This window comes from Ailuropoda melanoleuca, chromosome 12 (assembly GCF_002007445.2).
Source record: "Ailuropoda melanoleuca isolate Jingjing chromosome 12, ASM200744v2, whole genome shotgun sequence".
NCBI classification, from domain to species: Eukaryota; Metazoa; Chordata; class Mammalia; order Carnivora; family Ursidae; genus Ailuropoda; species Ailuropoda melanoleuca.
In genome coordinates this window covers 2236164-2259181 of record NC_048229.1, presented here as the reverse complement: position 1 = coordinate 2259181, position 23018 = coordinate 2236164, and the positions used below count along the sequence as shown (strand labels likewise).

General features: G+C 49.0%; 1 protein-coding gene across 1 annotated transcript in view; it reads right to left on the bottom strand.

Annotated features, from left to right (window-relative positions):
• Positions 1 to 23018, bottom strand: part of TMEM132D (transmembrane protein 132D) — a 540026-nt gene that overhangs the window by 265511 nt on the left and 251497 nt on the right. The window lies entirely within an intron of this gene.

Here is a 23018-nt window from a genome sequence, read left to right as displayed (position 1 = left end):
TAGTTCTAAACAGTAGACGAGTTCATAAACAGATAAAGTGGATTTTTAAAGTCACCATTATTGAATCCCATCATCCCGAGATAATCACACCCGCGTTCGGATATAGAGTCCTCCAAAGTCTTTCATATCTCTACTGGAGAAGCCGTCCATACAGCTAGTTGACCCACCACCTTGGGGACAGAGACGAAGCCCTCCTGCCCACTGTACATCTGGTCAACACGAGAGAGAGAGAGAGAGAGAGAGAGAGAGAGAGAAGGGAGAGGGAGGGAGAGGGAAAGGGAGAAAAAGAGGGGGAGAGAGGGAGGGAGGGAGGGAGAGAGAGGAAGAGGGAGAAGAAGGGAGAGGAGGGAGAGTGGGAGGGGGAGGGGGGTGGGAGAGAGGGAGAAGGAAAAGAAGAAAGGGTGGGGGAGACAGGGAGGGAGGAGAGAGAGAGTCTAGCAGCTAGAGGCCCATGGGGACAGCAGCCAATTCCATGTACCTCAGGAAATCCCAGTACACACGTTCTTTCCAAATCCATGCCATCATATCTGACAACCACACTATATTCTATTAAACGTAGCTCCTATAACCCATTTAGTCAACTTGAAATAATTGGGTATGTGAGTTTCTCTAGCACAAAGCTATGCTGTACAATGCTCAGAAAGAAATCACCCTCCACAGCCACCCTGGGGCACTAGATATAACCCACCAGTCGGTTTGGCATAGGCCTCTGGATGCCCACCTGGGTTTCTAGCAAAGACCGAAGACTCTCACAGTTTGCGAACTGATGACCCGGGTGTATCATGATTGGCCTAGATGATATTTCCAATGTTAGAAAACGTCCCCTGGTTGTCTGAATGTCTTTTTTCTCATGAAAGCACCCCAGCCCCAGCCCTGCACAACAATGGTAGGGTCTGAGCTCCAGGGACCCATTAGCGTGCACCCCCGTTGGCCACGCTGCCCCCTCCTGTCTCACTCGTGCTTTCTTTGCTTCTTTACCTTTCCCACCTGCCCCACCCCTCTGGCATTTCACTGTGTGACCGTCTGTTGGCTACCATCGATTTCTTCGTCATTTAATGGCAACAACCTATGTCAGCTTTTCAACACTGAAATGGGGGCCAAAACTTGGGGTCCCAACCCTAAATGTACCGGATGTGTGATTTCAGACAACTGAATCTCCATGAGACTGAATTTTCACTTCTGACCCTTTCCCCTGAGTTGCTCATGGCAGCGGTGAATAGCAAAGGAGACAGCTCATGTTGAAAACCCTCTGAATGTTGCCAAGTCCTAAAATGTGTGTGCTGTAATTGTCCACGGGGGAAGTCTTCCTGCTCTGGCAGCAGGCTCACACGGATGGCTGTCTGAGAACAAGAACGAGGGTAGACCAAGGAGACCAGCTAGGCGGCTGCCCTACCAGTCATCAACACTGGTGGGCTCTTCCCCCCAAACCACTTCCTCCTCGTCCTGCCACAGAGTGGGACTACATCTCCCAGCCTCCCTTGCAGTAGAGGCAGCCTTATGCATGAGGTCAATGGGATGTGAAGGAAGTGATCTGGACACCTGCAGGTTATCCGGGCACCTTTCCCATGATCCTCTCTGCCCTTCTCCTTGCAGAGGACTTCAGTAGCCGTGGAAACCATGTGTGGAAGACAAGTGGGACCCACGTTAAAGGAGTCTGGGTTCTTAAGTCTTTGCTTGGTGGAGAGCTATCCTCTTAGCAATACCTGGATTTTGGATTTGACCTGAGTTGGAAATGAGCCTCACCTATGTGGGAGCCCTGATGAATTAGGTTTTGTTTAAAAAAAAAAAAAAAAGCCAGTGCTGCTTAATGCCTAGCTTGTAATATCTAAAAGAATATCAAGTTGAAAAACTTCCTGGATTTAGTTTGAGTTTCTTCTTCTTTCTTTTTTTGGGGGGGAAGGGGGTTAAAATTAGTAAGAAAAATTAGCAAATGTCAGTTTCAAGCCAATTAAGAATAGCTCTGGTTACAAATGCAGCACTTGGAAACCGGCTGATTATGAAATACTTCCTGGGAGACACATCTCCTTGCTCACAGAGTTCTCTGAAAAGCAATTAATTTTTATTTTAAGGCAACATGTGAGAGCTTTTCAGTACAGAGCAAAGAAATCAAGAAAGAAATATGTCTGTAAAGTGATGGAACGTAAGTACACTTAAATATATAGCAGAGAACATCTAATCACGCATCCTATCATTAAAAACATTATAATAGAATGACAATTGGTGCGCAAGATAAAACTACAGGCAGCCCCCGTTTTTCTAAATCCACTCATGTGACACAATCTAATGATGTCATTTTGCGTTTGCCACTTTCCTCGAGGTCCAGAGGAGATCCAGTGTATTCAATCCCAAGTTGACTTCAGACACCCTCCCGACAGCCTCTTTCCCTTTCGAATAATGAGAGGACCATCCTGTTTTGGCAACAGCACCCTAAGTCTTGTGGGGGAGTTATGGGTTTCCCACACTTTGGGATCATGAGAGGCTGCCCTGCCCTCAGCTCACATCCCTGCGCCTGTGACCGGAGCCTGGACAGCTGGGGATGTCCACACTCGAATGCAGGCTCTGAGGGGGCACGTGGCCCAAGCCAGACCAGACAGATGCAGACCTGGGGCTTTGTCTGGGATGGCTGTGTCCCATTATTCCCGAGACTACCACCTACATGGAGAGTCCAAGCCAGCACACGGAACCTCCTGAGAGTCACAGAGGTGACAAGAAGGCTGAGCCCAGCGGTGGAGAAACCACACCTTCAGGACACCAGGTATCCCAACGCACCTGATGCTCATGGCTTTCAGGTCCTTGAGTCAATACCCGTGTCCTCTCTCTCTCTCTCTCTATTTTGTCTGAGTTGAAATTCTATTACCTCCAAACAAAGAGATCAAGTTAATCCAAGAGCTGAAGGAAACATTTTTTCTTATAGCTACCATTATGAGAATCTATTCTATGACAGGCATCAAAGATGGTAATTAATACAACCCATTTTCATGTCTAACACAGCATTGAAATTAGTATCAGTTAACACTTATTACATGCTTGCTGTATGCTGGCCACTGTTCTAAGTCATTTACATGGTTAGAAACAGGAATAGACACACTTTGTTCAAAAAAATTCAAAGAGCACAAATCTATGTACTAAGGAAAAGTCTCTACCCTCCCAGACCTCATTCCCTGGTTCCCTTCCTCAGACTGAATACAACGGCCAGCTACTCTGTATTCTCTCAGAAACATTCTTTTTTTTTTTAAAGATTTTTTTTTAAGATTTTCTATGTACTAAGGAAAAGTCTCTACCCTCCCAGACCTCATTCCCTGGTTCCCTTCCTCAGACTGAATACAACGGCCAGCTACTCTGTATTCTCTCAGAAACATTCTTTTTTTTTTTTAAAGATTTTTTTTTTAAAGATTTTTTTTTTTTTATTTATGTGACAGAGAGACAGCCANGAGAGAGGGAACACAGCAGGGGAGTGGGAGAGGAAGAAGCAGGCTCCCAGCCGAGGAGCCTGATGTGGGACTCGATCCCGGAACGCCGGGATCACGCCCTGAGCCAAAGGCAGACGCTTAACGACTGCGCTACCCAGGCGCCCTCTCTCAGAGACATTCTTATAAATAAACGGGCATCAAATAACATGTGCGGATACAAGCATGTGAATGTGCGTTCACTTTGCTCAGGCACCATGCCAGCTACTGGTAATGGACGGGTCAGCACAGACAGGTACGATTTAAATACATCGCACCCACTGTCTTCTGTACCCCCCCGACACTCATGAGCAGCCCTAAGAGGAGACAAGGCATCGAGGCACCTGGGAAACCAGGCAGTCGCCTTCAGAGGAGAAATTCCTGACAGCCCCCCTGCTCTGCTGACATGTTAGGGGGTCAAGAAATAATCTGACTCTCCACCTGGGTTTGCAAGAAACCAAGAATCGGTTTCTTGGAACTAGAAAGTTTTTACAGAACTAGAGCTGGAGCTCGGCCACGTGCTGGTCTGCGACAAGGACCAGGGGCAGGCACACGTCAAAGGGGCGCCCCAGATGTCTCGCCACTGTCCCCTCCCACCATCCAGTCTAGAATCCAGGGTGGGCCAACTGCTGGGAAGTTCCCATCACCGATGCATGCCCACCCAACGTTCCTGCCTCACCGCTATGGGGGGAAGGAAAGCCAGGAGCTAACACTTCCATGGCCCAGACGCTCAAAGGAAACTAGGACTTTGGTGGGAAAGTAGAAATCCGAGGCAGAAAGGTTTCTCTGTTTGGCCCCGGGACGGGTATGCTCTTGCAGTTCTCCTTAGCACCCTTCCTAGGTTTACCAGGAATCAAGGGCCAGAGGAGTTCAGGAATATGCCCAAGGTTGCACAGCTAGGTGTCAGGGATGCAAACCTCTGTGCATCCAATGAGCTGCTTCCCAGAGAGGGAGCCTACACTTAACAATCGGGGCCACCGGCAGGCACCCCTTTTTCTTTTCGACATTGCCCATGCATCTGATTTTTTTTTTTAAGATTTTATTTATTCATTCGACAGAGATAGAGACAGCCAGCGAGAGAGGGAACACANTGGCAGGCACCCCTTTTTCTTTTCGACATTGCCCATGCATCTGATTTTTTTTTTAAGATTTTATTTATTCATTCGACAGAGATAGAGACAGCCAGCGAGAGAGGGAACACAGCAGGGGAGTGGGAGAGGAAGAAGCAGGCTCCCAGCCGAGGAGCCTGATGTGGGACTCGATCCCGGAACGCCGGGATCACGCCCTGAGCCGAAGGCAGACGCCCAACCGCTGTGCCACCCAGGCGCCCCTATGCATCTGATTTTCTTAACACTGCAGGTGCACGGCTGCCATGTTGGCGGATATGTAAATGTTTTGTTTACATTTGCATATCAACAAATGTACAAAGCACCATAAATCCGCTTACAGAGAGTAGACGTTGCACCTTTGACCACTGGCACTACCTGAGTTTCTGTTCCTGTGCCTCTGCTGGTCTTTGATGATATTTTATTCTAGAAGGATTACACCTCCCTTAAAAAGAAAAAAAGGACAGGGCAGGACGTGTGCTCCTTCAGCCTGTCCTGTGTCTTCCCATCATCACTGAATGAACCCAGTTATCCGCATCCTGGCTCGAGTCCCCAGGTGACCCTGACTCACACTCCCCTCCCTTCATCCCCACTCCCTTTCTGGGCTCCAGTCACCTGGCCTCTCGCCGAGCCTGTATGTATCTCCTCGTTCAGGAGTGATGCCCGGCGTCTAGAACAGTGCCTGGCACGAGGGACACACATAACAAATAGCAGCTGAATACATGAGCAAGCATGTCCGGGCGGAGCAGAGGCAAGCCCGCTGAGGTGGGACTGAGAGAGGGCGAAAGAGAAGCGGGCAGAGGTGGACTTGGGCCACATTCTGGAAAACCTCACGTTCTTAACATGGAGGAAGAGAATTTAGCCTCAAGGTAACACGACCATGTGGACCATAAACTCTGATTCCAAACGAGACCAGAGCCAATATCGAGCTTTGCCAGTAATTCCAAGGAAACAAACGGTTGACATGGACAGAAAGTGGGAGCAGCTTTGGGACTGTAGGGCAGAAACCCAGATCGTCGTCCTCACTCAGCACACAACGGACCCAGGCTCACAACGGAGGGCTCCTGGGGGTTGTCCAGAGCACTGGCGGTCACTGAGCACCTCACCTTACGTGCAGACGGACACACAGCTGAAGCGACCTTCCTAGGAGCCATGGCCCGAAGCGCATCCGTTCCAGCTCTGTGTAGCATAAGCAATCCCAGGCCAGCAGGTCCCACCCACTAAGGCACTACCAAGATCTGGACACGGCTGCCGGCAGGTGCCGGGGGGCCCGTCATTGGTGAGATGACAGGAGGGGGCGTCTACATCACCTGCTTTCCCTCCTTCCCAGAGGCGTCCCACCGCCCTGTCCCGGATGGAGAGAGAGCCCACCGAGGGCTTGCTGGGTAAGCCAGCCCTGCACACACCCCAAATGGACAGACGGCTCTGAGGAGCTTTGAAACGGGAGCGTCCCCATCCGGCTGTGTTTCTGTCGGACTTGCTTCTGGTCCCTGCCTGAAGAAAGGGGAGCTGGTGCAAGATCCCTGGGGCGACAGCCACGTCTGCGGTGTCTCTGATTCTCGTTTCGCCAACCCAGGGTAAAAATGCCCGCCTCTCGACAAACGTGTGTTGACATGACTCCAACATAGGAACCGTTTCCTGTTTATTTTTACACATTCATTATGAGACATAGTAAGATAAAGAGCAAACACGGTGGGTAGGGGGTCTGGAAATTCAGTATGAACACAGAGAGAGCAACGGACACACAAGCTTCTTGGTTCTGTTTGCACGAGATTTGTCTGGAAGCTGGCAGTGAAGAGATTAAATTGCTCCATTCACCACCGCACCCCTCATATTCAGTACAGTCCATTCACACAACTCGTAGCTCCTCGCATGGATTTGTTGAGTGGATACATACAAGATCTACAAACACACACACGAAGCCATTAAGAATGAGAGCTGATACGTTTACAGGAGTACATGAGGCCAGCTGGGTACGTGCGCTCAGAGAAAACCACCAAGCCCTTGAGAGGATCATAGAAATCAGGAGGACGTTCTGCCCTGGTTTCAGAAGTGGTGGAAACGAATGTCACTGAAGGACCCGGCTGGCTTGCTGGCGGGAGAAACAGGCTGGCTGACCCATCCTAGACCCCTGGGTGTCTGAAGACGAAGGGCCTGAGTGGATCTCAAAGGAGGAGATCAGAGTCGTCCATGCGGGAAGGGCTTCTGGTGTGAATGCTCATCAAGGTGAGGAAGGATCTGGCCAAGGGGCCAAAGGTAATAATGGGAAGCTCACCGGTAAGACGCAGTCACGTGGGAAGGAAGACAACTATGGATCCCAGTGTAATAATAGCATTACGCGTCCCAACGGTAGCTATCAGGGCAGAGAGGGGAGAGAGCGAAGCACATGCAGGAGGAGAGAGAGGAAAATCCGAAGGGTTTCATGGTTTTGTTGGAGGGAATGCTCCCAGATGAGCAAGCCTGGAGGAGGAAGACCACGGAACATCATGGTGGGCTGATGATTTTCTATCTGTCCCTGTTCCCCAAGATCCACTCCTCACCTCCTCCTGCCCAGGGCTGGTTCCCGTGGGCCATGTCACTGGCTCAGTCAAGGTCCCTTTGGCCTTCTGTTTCCAACTGGCTTTGCCGAGGGGACTTCCTGGCCTGAGACGAGAAGGTGGGGAGTAGGTTTGGGCTTTCTTCCCCACTTCCCTGCTTTGTCCCCCATTGCTGGTGGCAGCTGCCTTCCTTCAAATCCTTGCTTCTGGCCAGTGGTCCCCCCTCTCTGGGACCCCCCCTTACTGGGCCTGGTAATGCACCCCCCTTCCTCCCCTCGCATCCTCAGACCCACAAGCTTGCCAGTCTCTGGGAGCACGGACATCACCGTCTCTCCCCTAACCCTAACCTCCCCATGATGATGACTCTTTTCGCTCAAGTCCCTTCATTCCAACCATCCGGGGGTTCTTACTGGAATCCCGGTTCATACAAACTATATCAAATTGTTTTACGTGGACCTTGAACATCCAGAATTCCACGGTGAACCGGAAGTATCAAATTTCTATGGCTAGGGGCACCTGGGTGGCTCTGTTGGGCATCTGCTTTTGGCTCGTGTCATGATCCCAGGGTCCTGGGATCTAGTCTCACATCAGGCTCTCTGCTCAGGGGGAAGCCTACTTCTCCCTCTCCCTCTGCCCCTCTCCCTACTTATGCACTCTCTCTCTCTCTGCTCTCTCTCTTTCTCTCAAATAAAGTCTTTAAAAAAATTTCTCTGGCTGAAAGGCAGAAACAATTGTCCACTGGCTTTCGGAAAGTTTATTACAGCCATCCTGTTATTTGAGGATTTTTTTTTATTTAGCCATATGATACTGTCAAATTCCCCAGGCTTGCCTGTTGGTTTTCCCCTTTGAATAATGAAATTAAATAGCTTAGAAGAAATCACTCTAACAACATTCCCCCATGGCTCACCATCCCCTGTAAACCAAGACAGCAAACAGTGCACGGAAAGCTCAATAATAAAATGTTTCAGTGTCTTCTCAACAGGGTAAGAATCCACGAGCACGTCCGAATGAACACCTGCAGGGGCTGGGCCGAGCACGCAGCGATGAGACGGACCATACCAAGATCCTGATGTGGAGAAACCACGCTAATGGCAAACTCCCACATCCTTCTCTTCTCAGAACACTGCTGGTCGACACGGGTCAGATGCAGGGCGTAGGGTACACGACAGTTCAAGTACACTCTCGGGGAAACATTCTACTCAGTCTAGGGCCACGCGTCCATCGAGCGTCTCCCCTTTGCCTTTGTCATTTCAGACTGCACGTTGCCTAAGAAGAAAGAAGACTAACGCGCCTACGGGGTCTAAGGCTGGGCACGTCAGGGTCCCCAGGAAAGCTGAAATCAGGAGCTCCCAATGGTCAGGGTGCTCTCTCTCTCATCCGTTCTCCCCCACAGCATTACCTCATTCCTCTCTGCTTATCCATAAGCTTCTTCTTTTCCCTGCTTTAGAATAATATGCCTGCCAAATCCAGCCACGTGCCAGCTTGCCTCTACCCATTCATTTATTGAAAGTATTTATGGATCTGCTATCAAGTGTGTGGCACTATGCCAGGAGTTGGGGTACTGCAGGGAGAGGGAGGAAGGGGACCATGGCACGGCTCTTGCTTCTCGCCCTGGGCAAGAGGCAGGCACTACGAAAAACAAGTGGTATGCTACGTGATTTGTTTTTATATTTTATCTACATTACTCTCATGTAAGTAAAGAACATAAATTGTAGAGTGGAACGTTAAAGGTTTACCTTAGAAGGATGGTTTAACGTTTGCACCATCCCTGCACAGGGGTCACGGTGGGATTGGTCAGTACAGAAATACCCCGTGCCCGAGGGGCAAACGAGGACCAGCAGACGGTGTCCGAAAGGAAAAGGAAAGAATCCAGAGAAGCAATGCAGTGTTCCGCCAGCTGGCTGTGGTCAGAGAGAACACGGGGGACACGGAGGTCTGACCTACCCGCACCCACAAGGACGCGTGGGCTGAGCTGCAAGCAGAGCGGGGCCCCGACACGAGTCACTCTTGACGCCCCAGTAATGGCCGCTCCCCTTGCTGGTGGCATCATGCACAGAACGGAATACGGCAAACAAGGAGAAGTCAGGTCCCCAGACTGAGATCTCCACTTTAGGGGAGTCACCAGGGTAAATGTGAGGAGGGATGTGAGCAAGAAACAGGCAGCAAGGCCATGGGGGGCTGGGGGCTCACGTGGCAGTGGCAGAGCCCGCTTGGTCGTGGGGTGCTGCCTGATGCTCTCCGCCAGCGACCCAAGCGGGGTGGCACTCACATGACCACCCTGCCCCTCGCGGCTTAGAGGGACTCCTAGTCCTGTGGAGATGGTCCTCGGCCCCTGGACGGCCTCAGGAGCTGTCTTGATTGCCAGCAACCATTCTCAGCAGTTCCCCGCCACACCCTGGCACACCCCGCCACAGGGCTGCCACAAGACTAAGACGCCCACGGGACACCAGTGGCTCCCCCACAGACAGTTGACATTTCGGTGTCCCGTCCAACCCTCAATGGACAAAATATGCCACTCCCTGCTCCGTGTCTGTGGTTCACCTTGAGCCTCGCCCTGCCCTCCCCTCCCCTCCCCTCTCCTCCCCTCTGCGCTCCTAAGGGACAAAGGAAGTCCCGTCAGGCCACGGGGAGTGGCACACTCCCCCTGAGCTGGACTCCCCTCTGTAAGAAACAGGACGCCCAGCTCCTCAATGTGCTTTTGGGCTCGCGCCCCCGTGCCAATGACCCCAGACCTTCGTGGGCGCCTGGTAAAACATCACATGTGTCCACAGTACACATTCCATGGTGATGCCAGTGGTTTACAAGAAAAGGGGGCAGGCAAAGGGAGTGAGCGTCACTTCCAAACACTGCAGTTTCGATTTTAACATATCTGCTTCCTTCCTGTCTCTCCGTAGGGCCTCCCTTGTACATGAGGGTGAAGTTTGAGCACCTTCTGTCTACCTCAGAGCACAATACAATCATAAAAAACAGAATCTAGAAATTGCAGCATCAAAGTAAAATTACATTTCAGGCTCTAGGAAAAGGTGTAAAATGAAATAAAACTTCCAGGATTAAGGGGAAACTCATACTTAAGATGACAACCAAAGTGAAAACCATTTCAGAGAGATTGAAGGATTCAAGATCCATCTCCTCAGATTAGAGAGCGAGGCAGGAGAGGAGAAATGGAGGTCTGCTCAGACGATCCTAAAATACAATCCCATGTCTCATGATTTCCGAGGCTGCTAAGATACATAGCTTGGGGAATCACCCTGCAATTTCTCTCTTGAAAAGAAGTCTGATCCTATCAGAGAGACGTGCTCATTTCTCATTTAAAAACGTTCTAACTCCAGAACCCAGAGTATTCTCCAGGCAATGCATGGCGAGAGCCACGAAAGGTTTGCAAAGGATGTGAAAGTCAACACGGCCAACACAGTGAGCGGGTCAGTGGTGGCGGCTGCTTGACTGCCCTAAGATCTAGCCTCCAACAACCCAGGCTCCCAACAAAATCCTCAGTGCCTTGCAGGTCCGGTTTCTCCGTCTACAAAATCCACAGCTTGAACCAAAGGGTCCCTATTCACAATTTCTGTGATTTTCCTAATCCGAGTCATGTTTCAGACCATCAGGAGACTGAATATCAGGCTTCTCAGGGAAACGATGTGAAATCATAGAATATCAAGTATTAATATAGTCCCCACTTGAAATCACAGATCAGGCAAAGAGATACTCAGAGGGCATCCGCCCAAAGACTGAACATCTCTGATACGAGCAATACCCAAATCCGGAAGCCTAGCGATCTCAAGCTCCATCATTAAAGCCGTTTTAAGGAACGCTTTTGCACTGGGGATGGGACCCCAAGCTCTCCTCCTCGTGCAATTTTTGCAATTGTGCGACCTGTGTTATCAAGTAAAATTTGGAATTTTTATACTTATTAACTGGAATATAGCCAGAACTATAACCTGGGGTCTACGAAGTTCTGCAAATGGCAGAAAGCCAGCTTCAAATGGTTTAAGCAACTAGACACTACTGGCTCATGTGTGTACAAAGCCTAAGGAAGGTTCTGACTTGGGGCAGAACCAGATAATGGTGTGAAACGGCCACAGGGGATCAGGACCTTCCCTTCAGGAAGTTAGGCCACATTATGGCAAATGCGTTACTAGCTGTTCCAAGTTTACATTCTAGCACATTCTACCAGCTGGAAGGAAGGCTTATTTCCTACAAAAATCCTGGGACTGAACTCTCCGGGCCCACATATGGACATATCAGTTAACGATTTTCCAACTGCCTTAATAGTTATGTGTCCCGTGCAGAGTCCAGAGAGGGGGTCTGAAGGTTCCCTCAAGTGTAGAGAAGGACATAAGAATCCCAAAAGCAACTGAGCTATTTACCTTTGTGTGGGAGGTGGGGGGACAGCAAGTCCCAGAAACGGGGACATTTAAACAGCACAACAAAGGATGAGTATATTTGGATGGGAAGAGACGGGAGGGAAGGACATTCTGGGCAAGGAAACAGAGTATGTAAACACACAGAGACCCTGCTGTTGTTTTTTTTTTAACTATCTTAAGTTTTCACTTAAATTCCAGTATAGTTAACGTACAGTGTGGTATTAGTGTCAGACGTACAAAACAGTGACTCAACACTTCCATACATCACCCCTGCTCATCACGACAGGTGCACCCCTTCATCCCCAGCACCTGTTTCCCCTGTCCCCCACCCCCTCCCCTCTGGTGACCAGCAGTGTGTTCTCTGTAGTTAAGAGTCTGTTTCTGGGTTTGTCTCTCTCTCTCTCCTTTTTTTTTTTCACTTTGCTCGTTTGTTTTGTTTCTTAAATTCCACATGAGTGAAATCATATGGTCTAACAATCTTAACTATTTTATTCACATATTTTAAACCCAGAAACTACACTTGTTTTAGAAATTGCATCGCACAGCCCCATAACATTGCTCACCCAGGCCATCCACCCTGTGAATGATACGCACAATAATCTATAAAGTCAACTCTGTCAACCTATTTCATCGATCCTGACAACACTGTGGGAGGAACTGAGGTACAGGGACAGATGGCAGGAGAGACAGAAAACAGGCTCCGAGTTTCCAGACGGTTTCTTCCCTCTGACAGCCCGACACGTGCTCCCTTTTCTCTTTCAGTTTTGAAATACGGTCATCCAGATAACTCCTCCTCCTTGTTCTCCATACTCGGGTCCGCATCCGAGTCTTCCCTTGTCTCTGGAATTGCAAAGGCTCCCTGTCTCCCACAGGTGCACCGACCGCTCACTGATGCTGACACGGGAGACTCGCGTGCCGGCCACCGCCCCGACCCCGGGTGCTTTCAGACGCTCCACGGAGTCTATCGCCAACTTCGCCCCGCCCACCCTCCGTGTGCTCTAGAGGACACAATTCTGTCCATCAGGTTGGTCCTCCGAAAGGGGAGGAGCAGCAGCGGAACCTCTCGCCGGACCTGGGAACAACAAGAGGTTCCAATGGTGTCTGCAGGCAAAAGATGCCCAACAAACAGACTTGAGCATGTGAAGGGTTATCAAATGGCGAAGGGTTTAGTTTACATTCCACGATACTCTTTCCGATCTGTGCAACACTATCCGATACAGGAAGGGTGATGCTCTGGAAAACTTTTCAAGGGTTGGCATGGAGGGAATATGTGATTTAAAAAAAAAAAGTGGGGGGGCGCCTGGGTGGCTCAGTCGTTAAGCGTCTGCCTTCGGCTCAGGGCGTGATCCCTGCGTTGTGGGATCGAGCCCCACATCAGGCTTCCTCTGCTATGAGCCTGCTTCTTCCTCTCCCACTCCCCCTGCTTGTGTTCCCTCTCTCGCTGGTTGTCTCTATCTCTGTCGAATAAATAAATAAAATCTTAAAAAAAAAGTGGGAATATCGGGGGATCGATCAATTCAGTCCAATGGCAGTCACAACGGAGCACTAACTCTGTGTGAGTTGAAGCCTGGATACACCAGACAGGACACGGACAGTGAATTAGCCTTCATTTTAAAACTAACTGCTCTATCCCCCCACCCCCACCAACAAGGACCATACCACAAGAGGAAGTTCCCCTTGAATTCCAGCTCTAGAAATTCTTACCTACAAGAACTTGGGAAGGTCGCTTCATTTTTGACCTTATGTTTCTTCCTCTGTAAAAAGGAAATGAGTATCTATCCTGCAGGAATTGCTATAAAGTTGAAAGGAGGCGTGCATGTATCCAAGTGCCTGTAAATGCATACACAAAATATATACGTCAAATAAACCGAGGGTCGTAAAACAAAACACCTAAAAGAAGCAATCAGGCATTAGAAATGAGCGGAGGGCCCTGAGGCTCGGGAGACGTACTGAGGCAGACGGGAGTGCGATGACTCACGGAGGGCACTAAGTGCCCTCCCGCGGAGCCCCGCTACGGGCACAGCCAAGCCGAGGCGGAGACACCGTGCTGCCGGAGACCCGAGAGTCTAGAATTGGATGTGAAATTTCCCAATTGTAAAACACAGTGCAGGTGAAATAAAACATGCATGGGATGGGATCTGGCCCAAGTTCACCAGAGCGCGGGCTGCGATAACACACGTTATTTACTGAGCCCGCCACTTCAAGCAATCGAGCCAACTGAACGATTCGCAATGTCCCTGCTTGCTGTACCCAAACGCACAGAGCTGCGAGGGCTCCCGTTCTCGAGGCCGTGTGAGAAGGACTTGGCTGCGTCTGCTCATCTCCAGCATACCCTAAAATCCCGGCGGGTCCGTGAGGCCTTACGTAAACGTGGACTATTTTTAAACGACACGCGCTGAAGAACAATTTACATGTCATGAAATGCTCCCGTTGTACGCATGGACTTGGATGAACTCTGACACACGTCCAGCCATGTAACCACAGTCCCCATCAAGATGGAGGACATATCCATCAGCCCGGGGAGTCCCCCGTGAACCTGGGCAGTCACATCCCAGCCCCTCTGCCACCCCGGGCGACCCCGAACTTGCCTTCTGCAATGGTTGTTGGATTTGAAGTCTATAGAACTCCGTGCACAGAGAACACTGTGTCTGGTTTCATTCACACGGCAAGAGCGTTTCTTTCACGCGGCAAGAGCGTTTCTTTTGAGCTTCATCCGTGTCATATGCACCAAAACGTCATTGCTTTTTACTTCTGAGTCTTATTCTGATGATGGATGTATGGGCCCGTGTCCATCGGCTGACCTCCGGTGGACGCTGGGCTGCTGGGAATACAGCCGCCACGCAGACATGAGCAGAAGTCCATCTGTCTTGAAATTCGGCCGTTCCGGTGCCTGTGTGGTGGTATCTCGGTGTCGTCCGGGTGTGTGTTTTTCATAACTGAAAGTGTTGGGTATATTTTCACATGCCTCTTGCGGGTGCCACCTGCATATTTTCCTTTGTGAAACCTCTGTTCAAATATTTTGTCCATTTTTTTTTTAAATTGGGTCATTTGTCTTCTATTCTGGATTTCAGCCCTCTGTCGGCAATATGATTTGCAAGTACTTTCTCCCAGGCTGTGAACCTGCTTTCGATATTGAAAACAATACTGTTCTGTATTTTATATACTGTTCCCACATCCATCACCTCATTTTATCCTTAGAGAAAACTCGCCAAGGAAGAGAAGACATGTTATATCTTGATTTTGCAGGTGAGGAAGATAAGACAGAAGAGACATACTCAGTATCATACAGCTGTTAACCGGCATCTATGGGTCCACCAGCGAGATCTGCCGTGTTTTTAACCACTCAGCATTCAATCACCGGAACGAAGCCACATGAGGAAGAACATTTCGTTCTTCTCGTGTTCCCTGAAGGAGCTCTGGAACTGTACCCAGCAGACAGTAGCCACTCAAAGGTCTGATGGATAGAAAATCATCCCCTACCCAACCTCTGTGTTNCTTAACCGGCATCTATGGGTCCACCAGCGAGATCTGCCGTGTTTTTAACCACTCAGCATTCAATCACCGGAACGAAGCCACATGAGGAAGAACATTTCGTTCTTCTCGTGTTCCCTGAAGGAGCTCTGGAACTGTACCCAGCAGACAGTAGCCACTCAAAGGTCTGATGGATAGAAAATCATCCCCTACCCAACCTCTGTGTTTGCTGACTGACAATTCCGGTCCCTCCAGCATGTGACCTAAGTCCCAGCCACAGAGACTGGTCCCGAGGGAGGCACAGGACCAAGGCTGGTCCCATTGGAGTGGATCCCAGGACGTCTAGGGAACTACTGGAGAGAGAGTCATTGTGTCTCCCCTACTGGACTGGGAACGGAAGGCTCTAAAGCTGGAAGGTAAACACCGACTTCCCACGCAGAGTGCGGAGCCCTCCTGAGATCACAGCCAGCACGGAGAAGAGCCAGCGACAGAGAGAAGCCCAGTGGTGATGCCATCTCCTCGGCTCAAGCCCAGCTGGACCGTGTGACCGAACAGCAGGAAGGATTTATGGTCCCCGTGTTCTCTGAGGGTCAGGGGCTCTGGCACGGCTTCACGGGGCTGAGGTCACCGGCAGGAGGAAGTGGGGTGGCAGCCATCCGGAGGTCCTGCTTCTGGGGGAACGTCTCAAGAAAGAGCAAAGCGGGAGGGCAGCGTCAGTGATGATCTAGCCTCACGAGCCCCACGCCATTGCTGTGCTCTGCTCTGTCCGCTGGGGGCAAGGAACCAAGTCTGACCCACACGTCGGGGAGGGCTGCTAGACGCCACCTTCGGATGGGAGGGCTGTCTAGAACTTCCAGAACTGTTTTGAAGCCGCCACACTCAAAGGTCTCCATCAGACTCTCCCGTCTCAGTAGGCAATTATTCCACCACGACCACCTCCTTCCTCATCCCTTTGTTTCTGCTCGAGGAGACAAGCTGGACCTGGGTTTTCTGTCACGTTCAACAGACAGGGAGAACCCTAACTGACACGGAAATCAAAAACACGTCTCCTCACTCTGACTGTGCGTGCCACTCCTTCCGAAACACCACAGCTGTCAAGTTACGGTCTGATTTCTGACACTGAAGACTTTTATGCTGTGTGCAGAACACCGGGGCTTCGGAGAAAATCAACAGTCAGTGCACACACCCCTGGGCGAGCCTACCTGGATGAGATGAAATGATTTACGTGCTGCATGAACGTGCAGGACGGGTCTGATTCCCTAGGTGTCCCTGGTGCCTGGCAACGTGCCCGGTTGTAAGTTAGACGCCTCCTGGACACCTGCTGACCAGGACAGGTGTGATGTGCCATCCCTCTGCAAAATGACGGTCAGAGTTTCAGGTGGTTAGAATTCTGCTTTTCTCCTACATTCTTTTGCCAGCTATGGTTTGCTTGAAGCTGAAGCCCTCCATCAGGAGTGCAACCCCCAGCGACAGCACTGATCTCATGGGAAAAGAGGGTCTGGTGTAAGAGAATATGCCCTGTGATTTAGGGATGTTCCGGAATGCCCAGTGACGGCGAACAAGTCCTGCTTATGATACATCTGGTTTTTATTCACTTGGAGAGACTCATTTCATCAAAGCCTTCCAGCATGAACCGCTGCTTTATATCTTGAGAGGCTCTTCTAGGACATTAACTCCTGCATCTCCCCAGAACCCCAATCCAGCAGGTTCTAAATCTCTATTTATTCCGTGAGCACCATGTGTATGGGGCTACCCACTTGGTCTCTAGGTATCTCTTAATCAAGATGCCTTCTTCAAGATCTCCAGGTGACTTCCCGAGGAGGACACCAAGGGGCCACATGCGTCACGGTCCCCAGGGTCAGAACTCTGTGCCCCCGACCACTGAAGCTGGCTGGAACTCGTTTCAGGAAACACCTGATGAACACACACCTCTCCACACACCGGTTACAAATAAAATGGGTGTGAATCACTGACTGGGTGAATGCAGAGTTCCAGCAGCAAGATTCAAATGTGGCGTCTAAACCCTTGTGGCTTCAGAAAGCCTTGCAGTGTCTTCTGTTAATGACAACATGTGATCAGGATGTGGACAGGGAGTCAAGAACCATGCAGAGTGCATCTCACACATTCAGTTTCTCCATCCTCAGGACCCGTTGGATAAGTGTGGCCGTCATGTCCATTTCATACATGTGGAGAGTGAAGATTAGATGCCCATGTGCCTTGTCCAAGGCCACACGGCTGGTGGTGGCAGGGCAGGGCTCTGGACCCAAACCGAGGGAACCCACAATGCCACTCACTCACCTGCTACGCTCTCCTAAGTCCGGGGCACGTGTCAGGAGTCAGCAGATCCGGAGGCCAGCACCACAGCCGACAGCCCAAGCCTGACACTGCCTCCCAGAGGCTGAGACCTCGTTCTACTGCAGCTACAGGAGGGAACCAGGGAAGGGCACTCGGTGCCCCTGGCTGCTGCCACAAGTTCCCTCAAATGTGGTGGCTAAGAGCAACACACACGCTCTCCCAGTCCCAGAGGGCGGGGGTCTGCCGCTGAGGAACCAGCACGGCTGGTTTCGTGAAGACTCCAGGGGAGAATCCACGGCCCTGCATCTTCAGCTTGACTCCTTGCCCCCCTTTCTGATCCCGTCAGACCCCTGACCCCACTGTATGCAAACCTGACAAGTATCATTAGAATCTCATTATATGGGGTCTACCGGACAAGGCAAGATAGTCTCCCCATCTCAAGACCTTGTCACATTACAGGTCCCAGGAGCCATAACACAGGCATATTTTGAGAGGAGGAAAGAGGCATCATTCATCCCATCACAGGGAACGATTTACGTGACCTGCCTTCAGCTGGGTCTCAGTTTCATGGTCCACAAAATGGGAGTGAACTCTGCCTTCCGTGTGAGAAGAATGAATGGCTAAGGTTAGAGCAGCACCGAGGAGACGGCGGCACATACTGATTTCTTAACCAACGCAAGATGCTTGTAGTCAGGTTACTGGGTGTGGGTGTCGAGCAGCAGACACTGTACTTAAGTGGAAAGGGGTTTCCCTGGGCTTCCAGCACACATTTAGACAACAGATGTGAGTGAGACAGGTCTGGCCATTAGGTTTGAGGACATTGACCCAGCTGCTGTGTCTGATGTTTCCACCACCCAGGACTTGCACGGGGCTCAGGACCGTCCTCGAGGGGGGTCACACCATCCCATTGCCCTATGTTAAAATAGTGCTAGATAATAAATACTAAATGAAATTTTCCTTCCCCATGCAAAATCCAATTCACATCTTCTCATAAATCCTGCCCGAGGCTCCTGCTACAATTTCTTAGGCTCATAACCCCATCACAAGGTCACTCTGAAATTAGTTTGGAGGCAGTTTTCTCCGTGGCTGGCATGGGTGAATAAAGAACAGGGGGAAATTACGATTGGCTTTTTTTGGATGATATTTATGCTTTGAAAAGAAAAATCCAACTTCTGATGCTATCAACGGCATTAGAACTAGTTGATTTCCTTTGTTTTTATATGATCTTAACGTATGTTCTAGGACTGTTGTATAATAAAATAAATCAATTTTAATTTATCTTGCTAAAAGATAATCAGGGCACATTATCTCATAAGAATTGCAGGTTTTTTTCATTCCTGAAATCCAAAGAGAATTTAGTGTTGTGTCCTTGAATGGAAACACAAAAAATGAACAATGTATGTAATCGCCGAGAGGATCAGAATACAATTTCCGAAGACAGCTCATTTTCTGACAAAAGTCAACCATTTTGCCAATGCCTGGACTGGTTCCCTTCACGTCAACCCTGATTTCACTCTTGAAGGAAAAGCGTACATTTCTCTGAGGCAAGTCTGTAATAACAATAAAAGAATTAAAGCCTCAGGATATTTTTGTAATTAATAAAACGATTGCAAGCTTATTGTAAAGATTGGCAAATGTCAACGAATGTAAGATCGAGGCTGTGAGACCCATGAAAACAGACGTCACGTATGACACTGACCTCTGGTATAGTCCAGCACCCGGCACATAGTAGGTTCTCAAAAAATTTTCTGGCTTGAATGCAGGACAAAATAAATATCACCCATAATCTCACTGTTATTGAATTTTGTCACATTTCACCTTTAGCCTTGTGACTACGTTATCCATGTGTCTACACACCAGACGACCGAGAGCATGTTCTTGTGCCAATAAATATCTGAAAACACCATTTTATTGGTCTGGTTACATTTTGCCGTGTGAATATGGTAATGTCACTCAATCATCGGTCTATCCTTTCCTAGGTAGCAGATTCCAAATTTTTATTATTAATTAAAATGTGAAAACCCATCGTATCTCTGATGAGTTATTTAGGATTAGTTCCTAGAATACAGGACCAAACGGTCATGAAACATTTTAACAAATCTTGGCACACACGCGGATCTATTGTTTTCCATATGGGAAGTCCCACGAAGGTTTATCTATTGCTTGCAATTGTACTTATGAGAAGTTGTAATATAATAAACCTTTCTCAACTGCTGCATAGGGAGAGATGGGCTTTATAGGTTAAAAAATATTTTATTCTTTAATTATGTCTCATCCTATGTTAAGAAACCTGAACTTGTTTTAAGGAAGGGTCATTAATCTGGGGCCCAAGGAGATGGAGTTCAGGGGTCTGAAAAAATGGGTGGGGAAAGCGCATTTTTGTAATTTTTCTTTTTTAGTCTTGAACTGAAAATTTAGCACACCCTTCAATAATGAACGTGGGCCACAGCCAGAGCAGCGAGGACAGTGCGTTTTCACCCACTGGAATGGCAGTGACCTTCACGTCATCGTGCGTTTATAATAGATATTTCAAAGTAGATTCTGCCTTTCACACTCGTTTGCAATCAGGTGGTGATGAGATGCGCTCCCAGGCTCCGTGTGCAGGGTTTTAGGAAGGAAGCCCTTCTACTGCGTCACCAAAACACGTTTCAATATAACCACCCTCCTCAACACTGCGATGAGTTTGACTCTGTGAAATTAAAACGAGTATTCTGAGTAAAGATTCACAGGCATGAGGGGGCGGCCAACACAGTCCACGGCCCCAGAAAGGATGGGGACCCGTGCTTTAGCGGCCACTGCGGAGCAGTGAGGATAAAGCACAAGAGAAAACAGGTAAGACACGCCGCGCTGTAAAGGACTCCAGGAATGCGGGCCAGGTGGCACCAAAGCCAAATAGGAGGACGGCGTCAGCCTGTACCCGACGCGACATTGCAGGCATTAAATAAAACACAGTGGATCGCTTACTACCCTGGTGCACCACTGCATAACGCTCCCAGTAAGACCCGCGACCCGTCCACAGCGGCACAGACGACGCAGCATTCAGCGCCTGGTGCCAGCAGCACAGTCCCTAGAACTCACTAGTACTGACGTCTCGCGTGGTTTGGATGTCACGGCTGACCTCAGCACCCAAATGATCCTCGTTTCCACTTCGGGTAAGACAAACTCCCTTTTGTATAACTTCACTTCCGTTGGAGAGCACGTGGAGTTCAAGGTGCAAGCGGGCCATCCTGCAGGTGGGAAGGGAAGGCGTGCTCTGTAAACACGGCGCACTATTGCCGGGCTTTGCGAACCGTGGACCACCTTCAGCCATTTTCAATCTGTCACCCCCTCCCTTTGAATGACTTCATGGAAAAGCAACCGTCTGTGCCCACAGCCACCAAGTGGCACGTGCTGACGACATCCCATGTCTCCATATCAAGGTCAATGTGCTACTGGCATTTAGCACCCATGCCATGCGGCCCCTGGACACTCTGGTCCTGTTCTCAGGGCTCTGTGCTGGTTTTCTCCGTGAGGATTTGCTGTAATGAGCACCGGCACACCAAGCAAAATGCTGTTCTCATCCACGTTCCGTTTGCCTCCAGGAGTGGGTCATCAAAACCTCATCCAGCAAGCATGTCAGGCTCCGAACGTGACATGGGGACAATGCTAAGCAGCGACCAACAGAGATGACCCCAGTGACTAACGCTGATGTCAATGGAGTGGAAACACATTTGCTTATGTTCAGAGACTCCCAAATGATCACTGGACATTGTGAAACGGATCCTGACATGATTGCATCGGATGCTGGCATCTGTCCACAACTGAAAAACCCATTTGTTTTAGAATATTTTAGAATTCAGATTCTAATCAAGAGGCCATGACCTTGTAATGGGGGTTGAGGTCATACATCTTACTTCTATGGTATAAAAACCAGATCTACCTTAATGACCAAGATGAAGAATCGGGAGCCCTTGCATTTACTGATTGGAATCTTTGCCTCAAGGAGATACATCCCTTCGAAGCAGCAAGATGAAAAACCTCTTAATGCTGGCTGGCCACTGCATCATTTCCTTGACCACTGATCACCGAGCATTCATGCTGAAGTTAAGGTTCCACTGAGAAAACATTTTGAAATCTCATAACAAAGCAAGTTGATATATAGAAAGAGGAAAATAAAAGTAACTCAGGAAATAATAAAGTAATCTTGTGCCTGGTAACTTGGTGGATCCCAGTGAGAAACTGAAAATGAACTTCTATAAAATGAGGTCTAGAAATTGCATACAAATAGAGGCCTAGAACACACCGCCTCCTTTCTGGGCTCTCCCCCCAGCAGCACGCCACGGAGGGTCAGCCATGCCTGCTCACGCCCACGGGGCATTCTTGTTCGTGGCTGTGTACTATTTTAAGGGTAAGTGTAGCTCAGAGCTTTAGACACTCAGCAGCTGATAGACACTTGGGTTGTTTCCAGTTTGGGCTAATATGGAAAATGCAGGATTATGGAGACAGAAAAGAGACAGGGGATTACTTGGAATTGGGAATGTGGGAATTTACAGCAGATGAGTGAAAAAAAAAAAAGACTTTCTGATAACGGAAGTGCACTCTAATACCAGATTGCAGTGATGGTCTAAGTTTTCTAAAGCCCGTTTAACTGCATATTTTACATAGGTGAATATTATGGTATATAATTTATAACTCCAAAGCTCTAAAAGAAAAAAAAACAGCACTACGTAAGAACACAAAGCTCTGTGACCCTCTTGCTATCTTCTCCAACTTGGTCTAAAAAGGAAGCTATGTGGGGCTAACTGGCAACAAAATTAATCACAAGAGTTAAAGGCTAACAAGACACCAGGGAAACTTCTTGAACTAATTGGCACGCAGCATGGAAGCAGAGAGCTGTCAGAAGAAAGGCGCTTTTAGAAATGACAGAAAATCCAAAACATGTACATTTAAAAATAAAAGAAGCCATCCTGTCCAAGAGAACAATAATCAGAATGAAATTTTTAGAACCTGAGAAACAAGATGATATTCTTCACAGTTGGACTATAAATAAAGCTACTTTGGCTGGATCCTATAATTCTCCTTTTGTTTCTTTTTTTAACGTTCCATGAAATACTATTATCTTTCTAAACTGCTCCCCAGGCCTTCAAGAAACAGATAATCCAAACACGGCCTTTGTTCCAGGATGCTGAGCACACCAGGGAAATGGGGGGATTTCAGGATGCTCACTTGCAGGTGTTCGCAGACGAGAGCTGTCACGGAGCGCGAGGGCAGAGACCAGAGCAGCCCGGACCGCGATGTCCCCAACAACGTCTCCCTCACCCTCAAACACAGCTAAGGTATGGAGGGATCTATGTACCTGGTGTGCACTGAACGCCTTTGAAAACCAGTATGACTATAGATTCTCAAGACTCTTAGCAAATCAAAAAAAAAATCTTATTTTGCATTATGCATATCTCCATATTACACATATGTTTAAGTACAAATATAGACAAGATAGAGACAAGACACAGGGAAGGAAACAGATATAGAAGAGACAGAAGGATTGATACATGGATACACAGATACAGACATAGACATATTTTTCCCTATAGGACTTTTACTGATAATGTTTTCCATCTTCGGAGCCCAGGACTCTAAGGGCTGTGCACATATGGTATGCACGCGCGCACCCACGCGAACACGCATTCCCTGCCCGGGCCGGCTCCAGTGCAGAAATGCATATGAAGACGAATAGCGGTCCACGGTTTTCTAGATGGGCTCTACGGTGTCCCTGCTACTGCAGACGCTTCTGGTGACTGCAATGAATGAGTCTTTCCTTCCTCG